The sequence below is a fragment of the Miscanthus floridulus genome, chromosome 10, assembly GCF_019320115.1.
Source record: "Miscanthus floridulus cultivar M001 chromosome 10, ASM1932011v1, whole genome shotgun sequence".
Classification (NCBI taxonomy): Eukaryota; Viridiplantae; Streptophyta; class Magnoliopsida; order Poales; family Poaceae; genus Miscanthus; species Miscanthus floridulus.
In genome coordinates, this window is record NC_089589.1 from 23,073,969 (window position 1) to 23,087,981 (window position 14,013).

The window sequence follows — 14,013 nt, forward strand, 5'->3', positions numbered from 1 at the left end:
AAGATCACACAATAGACCTTGTCTATAGAGATCGAAGCGCATATATTTTTGGTCATTGAGTCAACCCAAATGAATTACGATGTGCTACATAACTCATCCAATCTAGGGGAAGAAATAAACTAAGCTATTTGACCCATAAATATGGGTCTTTTACATTTTTGCTATTAAGGGCACGTTCAACCCACACACAGGGGTCGTCTCCATGGACCTCGAATCCAACATAAAGATAGCTAAAAAGACAGGTCGTACAATGGGCTGTCTGTTTTACTACACACTATTTAATGCTACGCATGTGGCCTAGATGAATTGTGAACACTATTTTGTACACTATTGTGTTGCTAATTGATAAAAAATGGATTAAGCTTAAATAAGATGAACATGCTTATAATTTTTTTAAATCATCAATATATCATATTATATATAATTGAAACATCTTTGTCTAATTTTTTTCTTTCCATAGCGCAGGCAACTGCTACAGATTTGACTTCAATAAAAATTTCACTAGAAATATCTACACAGCATCCTCATAGCCCCGGGTCAGCCAAAAACAGCTAGCATTTCACATTATGAAAACAGCATGGTGACAATGTTTTCCATGTATTAGCCAAAAACAGCTACCATTCCACACAGCTATCATTAGCAACATGCCCTGCACCTCTCTCCCTCTGCGACAGCCGGATCCCGCAGCTCCACTCATTGCCAGGTGTCCCTCTCATCAGCTTTTGCATATAATTCAGGACCAGTACGTCCTGTGTGCTGGTTGTGGTTTGATGTGTAGAAGCTTTGGAATCAACAATGCGATTAATTAATTTTTGTTATACAGCCACTGTGGCACGTCCGAACGTATAACTTTTCTATGAACTTATGAAGCATATATGCTTCATATATACGTGGTATTGATGAGTCTGCTATTATCTTGTTTGATGACAGGTTCTGGCCCTTTTCTTAGTCATGTTTCCGCAGATATTACCGTAAACAATGAGATGTCTTCATAATCTTCTTCTGTATATGTCAGTTATGTCTGGATGATCCAGTTTTATATCACTACAACAGTGTTACTTCTTGGACTGAAACCTGTGTTGTGTATGGCAGTTGTAGGTGTTAGACTGTAAGAATTCATTTCATAGAAGTCAACTCACACTGTAACACAACATACCTTTGCTAACACTTTCTATAGTGGGCAAAGGGCACCTTTGCCAACATATAACCTCCCGCGAAAAGTTTTGCCGACAGTTTGGAAACAGTCGTGCTAGAAGCCATCGGCTAATAGCTAGGTCCTAGCTAATCCAAACAAACTGCGTTAATGTGGGTCAGTTTGAGTTTCTATCACAAATGAAATGAGAGAGCTACTATTTAATTAGCAGGTGCAAGATCATGAATAGATAGTGTAGCAAATGTGCATGCATGAATGTTTAAACAAAATAAAGCTAGATAGATTGTGAAGCAAATGTGCACACATGAATACATAACATATTAAATCCTTAATTAACTTATACAAACCTGCTTCTTGAGCAAAGACCAGGCATCTTCTTCTTCTAGTTTGTCGACATGGTGGTAGGGGCACCTCCGCTATCATGCCTCGAAGCGACCGTGTCATGTCTCGTTGTTACGAGAACACGACTTCCACGAGCAAGTGAGTTTATTAATGGAGGCTCGAGCACCTTCTCCCATGCATGGTGGTCCCAAACATCATCCATCACCAATAAGGTCTTGCACCCCTCCATGGCTTCCTTAAGGGTTTGTTCTAGTGTGTCCTTTGTGTTTCTTGGTGCTTGATGGTTTCCTTCTGCTCCAGTGATTGCTCTCTCCAATAGATCAACATCGCTAAATTCTTGATTGACACTCAACCATATTCTCTTTTGAAACTCTTGTTTGATGGAGTCATGATTAAAGATCTTCTTGGCAAGGGTGGTTTTGCCAATCCCTCCTACTCCCACAATAGCATAAACCATAACATTTTTGTGTTCATGTACATTTTTGTCCTTCTTCGTGAGCAAATCCACAAGATTTTTGTGTCCTCCTCAATCTTCTCACCAACCACACCTAACTCATCCCCCCCTGTTGTCTCACGCCTAGCGCGAAGGGCGGATTCTACCTTTTTTGTGTTGTCCTCATAAGATGCAAGGTTAATGAAGTTGAAGGTTTTGCTACGCTTCTCAATGTCATCTAGCCTCTCATTAAGACTTTTTATGCGATTACCGATGTCATGAGCATGGAGAGGATTCCTCATACAAAAGAGCAAGGGATTGAAGCAGCCCATATCACAGCTTCGACCCCGTTCCATCGCCTTGAGCTGGCACAAATCAAGGATGTTGGTAGCATCATACATGGCATTCCTAAGCTCTCTCACCCATGATTTCACACTCTTGTCGCTGATGTTCCTCTTGTCAGCATCGGCGAGGAACCTCTTAAGGTCCCCAAGCTTCATCCCCATCTTTTTTATCTCATCGGGAACACCTAAGAGCAGATGCACCTCTTCTTTAGCCATCTCCAACAACATGTCTTGGAGGTAGGATGCTAAAGCATCCAGTACCACCGCCATTTTTGCTGCTTCGGTATCTACAAAATCGAAATTAAATAAAAAATTAAGTGTTTCGTTTTAAAGGAAAGGTAATCTTGATGGTAAAAGTACCGAGGCCCCTATAACCTTGGCACTATTATTCAAAAGGGAACACTGCAACATTAGATAGGTACTAGAATAATCACATTTATATGATAACTGAGTACTTTTGGTACCAGATCTGGCGCATAGTAGCAAGCTAAAACGATAACGGAGTTAACAAATTAATGAGTAGCTAGCAGACGAGAATATGATGAAGTTTGATCTATGGATGATGTTGAAATATTATATACTTGGGCACCTAAAAATCGAAAGCAGCTACACCAATCTCAAGCCATCACCCTTGTGTGAGTATATTTGTGAGTGGAAGAAGAGTATAATATCTCCAACAAAAACTAGAAAGAAAGAAAGAAAGAAAGGAGCGCGGCGAGCGGGGCGGCGGTGGCTTGTGGGGATCTTCGGTGGCTGTGCTCCTAGGCGGATCTAGGGCGTGGATCTCCGGCGGCCGTGCCTCCTCCAAGCACGGCACGGTGCCCCCTCCCTCTCCCTCTCCGGCATGTGGCGAGCAGCGCCTCCTCTCCTCCACAACCAGGTGGCGGGGAGCAACCCTCCGGCGGTGGATCCGGCCGCGCTCCGACCTCCTCCCCCCTCCCACCTCTCCCTACAGCGCAGATCCGGCGGAGAGGTGGCCTATGGCGGCGGATCCGGCAGGTTGGTGCCCGGCGGCTGCGGATCCGGCCTCCTCCCCTCCCTCCATGGCTCCACGGCATGTATCTGGCGGCGGAGAGGCACCACAGCAAGCAGCAGCGGCCCGTGGATGGGCTCGGCGGGCCTGTCCACGGGGTTTTTCTTTTTTTTTCTTTTTTATTCGATTTACGGAGGCGGGCATCAAACCGTCTCGGTAAAGGTACCATTTACCGTGACTATTTGTTCGAGGCGGTTGTGATGCCCGCATCGGTAAATCCATTTTGCCCGCCTTGAAAAATATTTTGTGTAGTAGTGAGGGCCAGGTTGGGTACTTTTGGTACCAGACCTGGCACCTTGATTTGCATTAAGGTACGAATCTCAACCCGTCACCCGTGTGTGAGTATATTTGTGAGTGGAAGACTGAATAACATCCTCCAATAAAAATAGGAAAGAAAGAGGATGGAAAGAAAAAACAGAGAGAGCTGGGAGAGACTAGGCATATGCACCTTGATTTGCAGCGGCGAGAGAGAATGCTGTGTCCTTCAGTTCCTTGATCTGTTGTGGAGTGGAGCAAGAGGACTGGCCGGGCCAGGATGGGGGTACATTTGTCACAGAGATGCCAAATTGTTAGATTTGTGGTTGATGTATAATAGTGTATATAAGCGAGTACACAAGTTTGAAAGTAGATCTTGGACGCAGAGCTGGCTACGCATGAAAAATTGAATGCAGAGAAATAAGGCGTCGAGGAAACGGACCAGTTGAGCGATGGCTGGAACTGGAAGTACGTTGGACCAAGTGCAGGCGTGGTTTGTGGAACGGCACCTGCTGCCTAGCAGTTGCAAAGGTTGGAGATTGGCCGGATCCGCGACTAGGCGTGGAACGGCACCTGCTGCCTAGGCGTGGTTTGCAGCCGGTAGAGAGAGGATAATATGTGTGCTTCAGTTCCTTTGGTCTGTTGTAGAGTCATCGATCACCATAGAGATGCCGAATTGTTAGATTTGTGGTTGGTGTATATAATAGTATATATAAACGAGTACACAAGTTTGTAGTAGATCTCGGACGCAGAGCTAGCTACGCATAAAAAAAATTGCAGAGAAATACAACGTCAAGGAAACGAACCTGTTGAGCGATGCCTGCAAGCCTGGAACAGGAACGAATCCCGGCGTGCTTTGTGGCAACTGCTCTGCTTGACGGACGCTGGCGGAGGTGGTGGTGAATGGGCTGATGGCCAGGGTTGCTGCTAGCCGGCGCCGGAGGGGGCGGACAAGCTGAAATGGACTTAAGCGAAGAACAGAGGAGATGTGAGGTGGTTAGCGACGACTAGAACTGCGGTTGCTTCTCTCGGCAGCTTGAGATGAGGAACGAAGGCAACTTTATAGTTGGCCATGGTCGCCCAGTTAACTGAGCTGGTAATGGTCGCCCAGTTAACTGAGCTGGTAGTGGCAGGCAGAGTCTGAACATCTTCAAATACTTCAAATAAGTTATAGTCTTACAGATGGTATCAGGGTCAATAATTTTGATATAAATTTATCTTCATGCAAATTCATATAAAAAAAATTATGAATTATTTTTTTGACCACGCTTCTTTTCAGAAACGGGCTTGCCACCTCTGTTAATTGTTATGTCTAGGTCCTAGTTTTCTCTTTAACCATTCGTATGAATACCTTCTTTTATTTGTTCATGTTACTAAAAAAGAGTTTAGGTTCTAGTAGTATTGCTTTCCACATGTTGATTAAGTTGAAACACATGGGCCGCACCGCGTCCACGTCCACCGCACATCGCCATTGCTGCAAATGTCCTATCCAGCGTCTCAGTCGTCACAGAAAAACAGTAGAGCTGCGAATGATTGCTACTGCCAACCAATAACGGGCCCACTCGGTTTCAATCTGCTTGAGGAAAACTTTGGCGTCCGACGAGGCGACGACTCCGAAGGTGACCCCGAAACCGAAACCGAAGCCGAAGCCGGATTCTGGTCGAGCCTGGGCCCCCGGTAGGGACACCGAGGACAAGGAGGCGAGGCTTGACATGCGCACCGTCAAGTACTCCGATCCGTAGCAGCCTTGGCCATGTGAGTCACCATCGGCACGTCAGCTTATCACTTTCATCTCGTCTCAGAGTGGTCGAGAGACTCCAATGCCCGTGCAATGCAGAGCAAAATGCTGTAGGAGTACAACTAACTAGAGATGCCCTATTGCCATCTGAAGGATCCGATTCCCTTCAGGTTGATAGGGCCGTTGCACAAATTAAACTAAGAAGGTAATTAGAGCCAGCTTTGCCAGCTGGGAGGAACTGGAAGGCGTGCATCTCTACCTTTTGATGCGTGATGCCTCACATGTGAACGTGGAGCACCGTTTCTGTTCAGGCCTTTGATTCAGAAGGTAACACTTTTTAGGTTTTCGTCCATTTGTTCTAAGAAATCGTACGGCCAAACTAGGAAACTCATATGCGCGTCTGGGCAAAGCCGGATATGAGCCACATGACGGGTAGTTCCTCGGCACGCCGCATGGGACGGCTGGGAGCCATCGGAGCGGAGCACACGGTTATATGGGTCGAAGTCGACGGCACGGTCATTGGCAAAGACAGACAGTGCCGTCAGGTAGGAGGTGGAGGAACGGCCGAAAGGGTACAGGATGTTCTCGGCGTCGGGCTCCGTCGTCTCGTCCATAAACGGAAAGAACGTCAGCGCCTGCGCCGGCGCCACGTCATCGGCGTGCGGGAAGTACTCGAGGTTGGACTGCCGCCGCCCGCCGAGGATGAGCACGTGGCCGTCGGGGAGGATCATGTCGGTGGCGTACCACCGCCGCGCGGCGAGGAACGACGGGAGCTCGACCCATCCCGTGGCCGGGGAGATGAGCCGCGCGATGCGGTCGCCGTTGGAGAAGCCGCCGGTCTGGAGGAGCGTGCCGTTGGGGAGCAGCGCCCCCGAGGAGCACTACGGGTTGGTGGCCAGCGGGTACGGGTGCAGCACGTTGGAGCGGAGGTCCAGGAGCACCGACGTGAGCCGTGCGGTCGGCGCCGTCGGCGGTGGCCGCGCACGGCGCCAGCGCGGCCAGCGAGATGTTGGAGGGCCCCGTGTCGGTGCGGTCGAACATCAGGACTGAAGTCCCCCGGCAGCAGCTGCATGTGCATCGCCGAGACGCCGATGCTCGCATGGAGGAGCTGCCATTCTCCCTGGAACGACGAGGACGGTGTGGTGGGCTCCTGCGACGGGGCATCATCGGCGCCGGCGGCATTGGCAATGCAGCTGGCGATTAGGAGGAGGTGGAGAAGCAAGGATCTTGGCTTGGGCATGGCTGCTGAGCATGCATCCATGCATGCGATCTTTAAGCCTTTTCATGCATCCTTGCGATGTTGATAAGCTAGGTGTAGGTGTAGGTTTGTAGCTAGCTTGTGTACAGAGTGTGTTGCGTTGCATTGTGATGGTACACGGAAGGTTGCATTGCATTGTGTTGGGTGGAGGGTTGGTTCAGGGAAAGGTTGGAGGGACGAGGGAAATGGGGAATACGCATTTGATGCTTCGAACAGGGTTACACGATTCAAAGAGTCAGAAATTTCGGACCAGACTTCATTTAACCCGTCAAAATATTCATGTTTAGCTAGTATTTAGCTGAATTTTTGCCACAATTTGATCAAGAGGCACAGAGACGAAACAGATGATTATAGTTTGATAAGTTTGAACTTTTATAGTGAAGGAAGAAATTGTGAGTTTGTTTGAACTATATACTGGGCAAAATATAGCAATTTCTGAGCATTAACAATTGACGTAGGTGAACTTCGTAAAGATTGGGTTCAGTGCCTCAGTGACCGGTTTAGATTGGGACCTCAATTTGCACCGCCCCATCACAGCTCTAAACCAATCCACCATCACTGAGGCGGTGCGACCCTCATTGAGTGACCAGTTAGATTGGGACCTCAACTTGCACTGCCTCATCATAACTCTAGACTGATGCGCTACTCTGCAACTAGGCTCTAAACTCACAATGTACAACCACGTACTGTCGCTCCACAAGTGCCACTCATGTTCTATATACTTAGGGCCCGTTTGGTAGGGCTTCAAATTCTTCTAGAAACATTTCGGATCCAGATTCTCTTAGAAAACGTTTTGGACCATGAATCAAAGTCACCTTATCATTTGGATGGAAGAATCAAAATCATTGCAAAACCACATTTTCACGGTTTCTTGCTCCTAGGCACCCTTATATATCTACCTATGATGTGTGCCCATTGCTGTCACGCCCTTAAGATGACACGTATTTGGAGCTTCATGAGTAGATATATATAGGTAGGTCACTTGGATAGTTGGAAACTGATAGCAAGAAAGAATATGATTTACAAATATAAATGGTTTAGGGCATGTTTATAGTTTATACAAGTTATTTATAGCGCAATAGTTCAACTAGCATTTTGTATTAGATAATGATAGGACTAACGTCGCGTGCTCAGCACTCCGCCTCGCTCTTTGGTCCATTTCTCCACAAAAAAAGACAGTGCCACTCGCCTTCTCTAGCACGGGGCCGCTCGCCGCAGGCAGAGCTCCCGCCCTTCGCGGCCGTATCTCTAGCGCGACGACACCGACCCACGCGCCCGTCCCGCGTTGCTCCGCGCCCATCCACCTCACCCACTGCAAAAGGGGTGGTAGCGGAGGCATGCGCCTACGCCTGGGGAGGCCTTGGGAGGCCTGCGCCTACGCCCCCATCCACCTCGCCCATCGGCAGGAAGGGGAGGCTTGTGCCTGCGCCTAGGTGTATGCTGGGCCGTTGACGTCCCCCTGACCAACGCATGTTGCAAGCATATGTTTTAAGTGTTTCTGATGTTTCAGAGGTATGTTTCAAGTATTTCATATGGTTGTTGCAAAAGTAGATCGGAATGTTGCAAATGTTGCAAAGGCTATACACATATTTTGCAACCGTTTGTTCCAAATGTTTCATCTGTTTTTCAGACGTATGTTGCAAATGTGTCTATTTAGATGTTGGATATGTTTTACACATATGTTGCAAGTGTTTTATCTGGATGTTGCATATATTTTGCAATGGCTTTTCAAGTGTTTTTCAGGTGTTTTTGCAAGTGTTTCAGATGCGTGGTTCAAGTGTTTCATCTGTCTTCAGATGTATGTTGCAAATGTTTCATCTGGATGTTTTAGAAGTAGATCAGGTGTTGCACATGTTGCAGTGGCGCCGGTGGCTAGAGGACAGCGGCCTACCACAGAGCTACGTCTCCTACCTCGCGCAGCGCACCTCTCCCTCTCCTCTCCTCTCCCTCCCCTCCCTTCCCTTCCCTTCCCAACATCTCACCACGACAGTTCATGCTCGGCAGGGAAACCCTACCCGATGAGCGCATGAACACCCGCTGAGGTGGTGGCCGCGGGTCGACTGATGACAGAACGATGCCCGCGCGGTGGCCCGCAACAAGCTGAGGTTCGTGTCGTCCGCTCGCTACGCGCGGGAAACAGAGCAGCCACGGGCGTCCATCCGGACGTCCAGGTGCTAGTCATGCCGTTTTGTATTTAGATTTAACCCCTGTACAAGATTCCTTTCACCAAGTCTATGAATATTTGTATTAATATGTTTGCCATTATTTAATTGGCTAGGTGCATTTGGTTTGTGTCCACATCTTCCTGCACCACAAGTATATACAAGTGTTATAGTTTCTTACCAAGATCACACAATAGACCTTGTCTATAGAGATCGAAGCGCATATATTTTTGGTCATTGAGTCAACCCAAATGAATTACGATGTGCTACATAACTCATCCAATCTAGGGGAAGAAATAAACTAAGCTATTTGACCCATAAATATGGGTCTTTTACATTTTTGCTATTAAGGGCACGTTCAACCCACACACAGGGGTCGTCTCCATGGACCTCGAATCCAACATAAAGACAGCTAAAAAGACAGGTCGTACAATGGGCTGTCTGTTTTACTACACACTATTTAATGCTACGCATGTGGCCTAGATGAATTGTGAACACTATTTTGTACACCATTGTGTTGCTAATTGATAAAAAATGGATTAAGCTTAAATAAGATGAACATGCTTATAATTTTTTTAAATCATCAATATATCATATTATATATAATTGAAACATCTTTGTCTAATTTTTTTCTTTCCATAGCGCAGGCAACTGCTACAGATTTGACTTCAATAAAAATTTCACTAGAAATATCTACACAGCATCCTCATAGCCCCGGGTCAGCCAAAAACAGCTAGCATTTCACATTATGAAAACAGCATGGTGACAATGTTTTCCATGTATTAGCCAAAAACAGCTACCATTCCACACAGCTATCATTAGCAACATGCCCTGCACCTCTCTCCCTCTGCGACAGCCGGATCCCGCAGCTCCACTCATTGCCAGGTGTCCCTCTCATCAGCTTTTGCATATAATTCAGGACCAGTACGTCCTGTGTGCTGGTTGTGGTTTGATGTGTAGAAGCTTTGGAATCAACAATGCGATTAATTAATTTTTGTTATACAGCCACTGTGGCACGTCCGAACGTATAACTTTTCTATGAACTTATGAAGCATATATGCTTCATATATACGTGGTATTGATGAGTCTGCTATTATCTTGTTTGATGACAGGTTCTGGCCCTTTTCTTAGTCATGTTTCCGCAGATATTACCGTAAACAATGAGATGTCTTCATAATCTTCTTCTGTATATGTCAGTTATGTCTGGATGATCCAGTTTTATATCACTACAACAGTGTTACTTCTTGGACTGAAACCTGTGTTGTGTATGGCAGTTGTAGGTGTTAGACTGTAAGAATTCATTTCATAGAAGTCAACTCACACTGTAACACAACATACCTTTGCTAACACTTTCTATAGTGGGCAAAGGGCACCTTTGCCAACATATAACCTCCCGCGAAAAGTTTTGCCGACAGTTTGGAAACAGTCGTGCTAGAAGCCATCGGCTAATAGCTAGGTCCTAGCTAATCCAAACAAACTGCGTTAATGTGGGTCAGTTTGAGTTTCTATCACAAATGAAATGAGAGAGCTACTATTTAATTAGCAGGTGCAAGATCATGTTCAAATCATCGTTTCTTCGCTCGTGATGCCAATGCACACCTTACCGCTGGCCTTTTCAATGCCACCAGTCCGCCCAGTCCATTTCATATGTCCGTCCCTACGCTAGCGTGATAGGCGATGCTCCACGTCGTGTGCCACTGTTCTATGAAGTTCGCAGTCGCCCAACGCCTTGTCACCAACATGACATGCTTAGATCTATTTAGCACTAAAAATTAGCTAGCTAAAGCTCAAGACTACTATTTTTAGCTAACTATGTTTTAGTACGTGACGTTTGAATCCACCTGCTAATAGCTGCTAATAGTGTAAAGTAATCTGCTGCTCTCTCTCTGTACACGCGGCAGGGGCAGGCGCCGAAAGGACTCCCCTGCTGCTGCACTAGCAGGGGCAGGCGCTGAAAGACTCCCCTGCCGCACTGTAGCCATAGTAGGGGCAGACGCCAAAGTCAGCCCTGCTGTCACATCTAGTCACTGTAGTAGCATGGCAGCCTGGCATGTCTGTGTACTAGGATTAGATGGATAGAGTTGTATATATAGTTTCCCACTATAACTCAGTGAAGAGAGTTCAGTTTTACCATCTCTTCTTTAGAGCTCCGGCAACGCTGGTGCTTGTGCTGTGTGTGTGCGCTCTGTTCTCCCTCCCTCTTCTACCTCCGGCCGTAGTGTGTGTGCGAGAACGTCGGTGAGTGGTTGGCTCACCCGTGCGGGAGATCTCGGCACCAACAAGTGGTATCAAAGCCGTACAAGCATAGTCGTTGGACTAACCGCTGGCGATGACAGGACGGTTTAGAGATGGGCGACAGCAGTGGCGCTGCTATGGCTGCCCAGCCACGACAGGAGGTCGTCGTGCGCACGGTGCGGGAGGTCAGCGGCACTAGTTCGCCGACGCTGACTCGCACCAACTATGGCGAGTGGGCGGTGATCATGAAGGTCAAGCTCAGAGCCCGACGGCTCTGGAATGCAATTGATAAGGGCACCGACAACGAAGAAGACGATATGTCAGCGTTGGAGGCTATCCTCGCTGCTGTGCCAGTGGAGTACAGGGAGCCGTTGGGGGCGAAGAACTCTGCTAAGGAGGCATGGGAGGCCATTGCAGCGATGCACGTCGGCTCCGACCGCGCAAAGAAGGCGACGGCCCAGCTGCTGAAGCAGGAGTACACCAACATCAAGTTCAAGGATGGTGAGTCGGTGGAGGACTTCTCCCTCCGCCTGTAGTCGCTCATCAGCAAGCTGAGGAGCCACGACGTCACCATCGACGAAGAAGAGTCGGTCTCCAAGTACCTCCACTCCGTGCCGATGAAGTACATCCTGATCGCTCTCTCCATAGAGACGATGCTGGACTTGTCCACCCTCACCATTGAGGATGTGACAGGCCATATGCGGGCGGTGGACGAGCGCATGGAGCAGGCCATAGCAACGACGGATAGCGGCAAGCTGCTGCTGACAGAGGACGAGTGGGCAGCCCGGATGAAGGAGAAGAAGTCCGAGGAAGCCTTCTCCAGCCGCGGTGGCGATGACAAGCGCCGCGGCAAGGCTTCTTCGGAGAAGAAGAAGAAGGTCGACCCCAATGTCTGCCGGCGTTTCGGGAAGACGGGCCATTGGGCAAAGGAGTTCCCAAATTGCAAGCAGGAGAAGAAGGCTGAGGCTTATTTAGCGCAGGCTGATGAGGATGATGAGGCCACTCTCCTTATGGCAATGTTCTATGCACTACACAATGTTGAGGCCAAGGAGAAGGGAGAGGTGATGGCGGTGGAAGGACACTGGCAAGGCTCTGAAGGTTGTCAACCTCGACGAACCGTGCGCCCAAGTCCACCTCGAACGTGTGGGTGGCAAGCAGGAGCAGCTGGTGGTACCTGGACTTCGGCGCCAGCAACCACATGATGGGCTCAAAGGAAGCCTTCTCTGAGCTCGACAGCAACGTGACTGGCATGCTGATGTTAGGTGACAGCTCAAGGGTGGTCATCCGAGGGCGCGGCACCATCATCTTTAGGTGCCAAAACGATGAACACCGCGCGCTGACAGATGTATATTACATCACGCAACTACATTCAAGCATCATCAGCATTGGCCAGCTGGATGAGCGCGGCAACGAGGTACTGATCAAGGACGGTGTCCTCAGGAATCAGGGATCGAGAGCAGCGGCTTCTTGCCAAGGTGAAGAGGCCCTAAAACCAACTGTACCTGCTCGACTTGAAGGTGGAGCAGCCCATCTGCTTGGCTACACGGCACATGGAGGAACCGTGCCTGTGGCATGCCCGGTATGGCCATATCAGCTTCGACGCTCTTGGTCGGCTGGAGAAGATGGTGACTAGGCTGCCTCATATCGAGCACGCAGACGAGCTGTGTGACAGCTGCCTAATCGGAAAGCAAAGAAGGCTGACATTCCCGAAGACGGTGAAGTACCGCACGGCAGAGACCCTCGAGCTGGTCCATGGTGACCTCTACGGACCGATCATGTCGGTGACGCATGGCGGGCGCAAGTACTTCATCTTGCTGGTGGATGACTACAGCCGGTTCATGTGGCTACAGCTTCTAACCAGCAAGACCAAGGCAGCGGAAGCGGTCAAGAAGTTCAAGGCACGCGCGGAGGCGGAGAGTGGCAAGAAGCTGTGCGTGCTGCGGACTGATCGCGGCGGTGAATTCACTTCAGTGGAGTTCACTGCGTACTACGCGGATCAGGGTGTGGTGCGACACCACACCACGCCATACTCGCCATAATAGAATGGCGTGGTGGAGCAGTGGAACCTAGATGGTGGTCGGCATGGCTCGATCCATGATGAAGGCCAAAAGCATGCCAACAAAGTTCTAGGGAGAGGCGGTGACCACGACGGTGTTCATCGTCAACCGCGCGCCCACCAAAGCCCTAAAGGGCAAGATGTCGTTCGAGGCTTGGTATGGACGCAAGCCGAATGTGTCCTTCCTCAGGACATTTGGCTACATCGGCCATGTGAAGAACACCAAGCCTCACCTCGGCAATCTAGAAGATAGGAGCACGCCGATGGTGCTCCTAGGCTACGAGGATGGCACCAAGGCATACCGGCTCTACGATCCACGTGGAGGCAAGGTGGTTGTCTCACGCGACGTCGTGTTCGACGAGAAGGCAGCCTGGGACTGGGACAGTCCAGGCATGGGGGAAGCTGGCGGCTTCACCAGCACCTTTGTCGTCGAGCACTTGGTCATCCACAGTGGTGGAGACGCTGGAGCAGAGGTGCCGACCACTCCAGCAACAGAGCCGAGCACTCCTAGGGTGGTGCTGAGCACTCCGGGAGGGGTGCCGAGCACTCCAGGAGTGCTGCCCAGCTGGTCTTGTAGTGGTGCTGACCACTCTAGGACGGGTGCCGAACGCTCTTGTAGCAGAGCCGAGAGGTCTTGCAGTGTTGCCGACCACTCCAGGACGGGTGCCTGAACGCTCCCATAGCAGAGCTGAGGGATCTTGCAGTGGTGCCGACCACTCCAAGACTGGTGCCGAGTACTCCTGCAGTGGTGCCAACCACTCTAGGAGTGGTGACGAGCGGTCCAGGAGTAGTGCCAAACACTGCAGCCGGGGTGCCGAGCAGTCTAGGTGCTGTGCTGACCACTCCGACGGAATAGGGGACTCCATCGATGTCTATCGAGTTTGCCTCACCTCCAAGCGACATCACCGAGTTCATGGATGCCTACCACGATGGTGAGTAGGTGTGGTTCCAGTAGGCTGGACGACATCGTCAGTGGCACGGGGTCCTCAGGCCTGGCGAGTCGG

General features: G+C 49.4%; 1 pseudogene; it reads right to left on the reverse strand.

Moving 5' to 3' along the window:
* Window positions 1-1,535: 1,535 nt before the first annotated feature.
* On the reverse strand, window positions 1,536-4,684 carry LOC136488207 (putative disease resistance protein RGA4; annotated as a pseudogene).
* Between the last annotated feature and the right edge of the window lie 9,329 nt (window positions 4,685-14,013).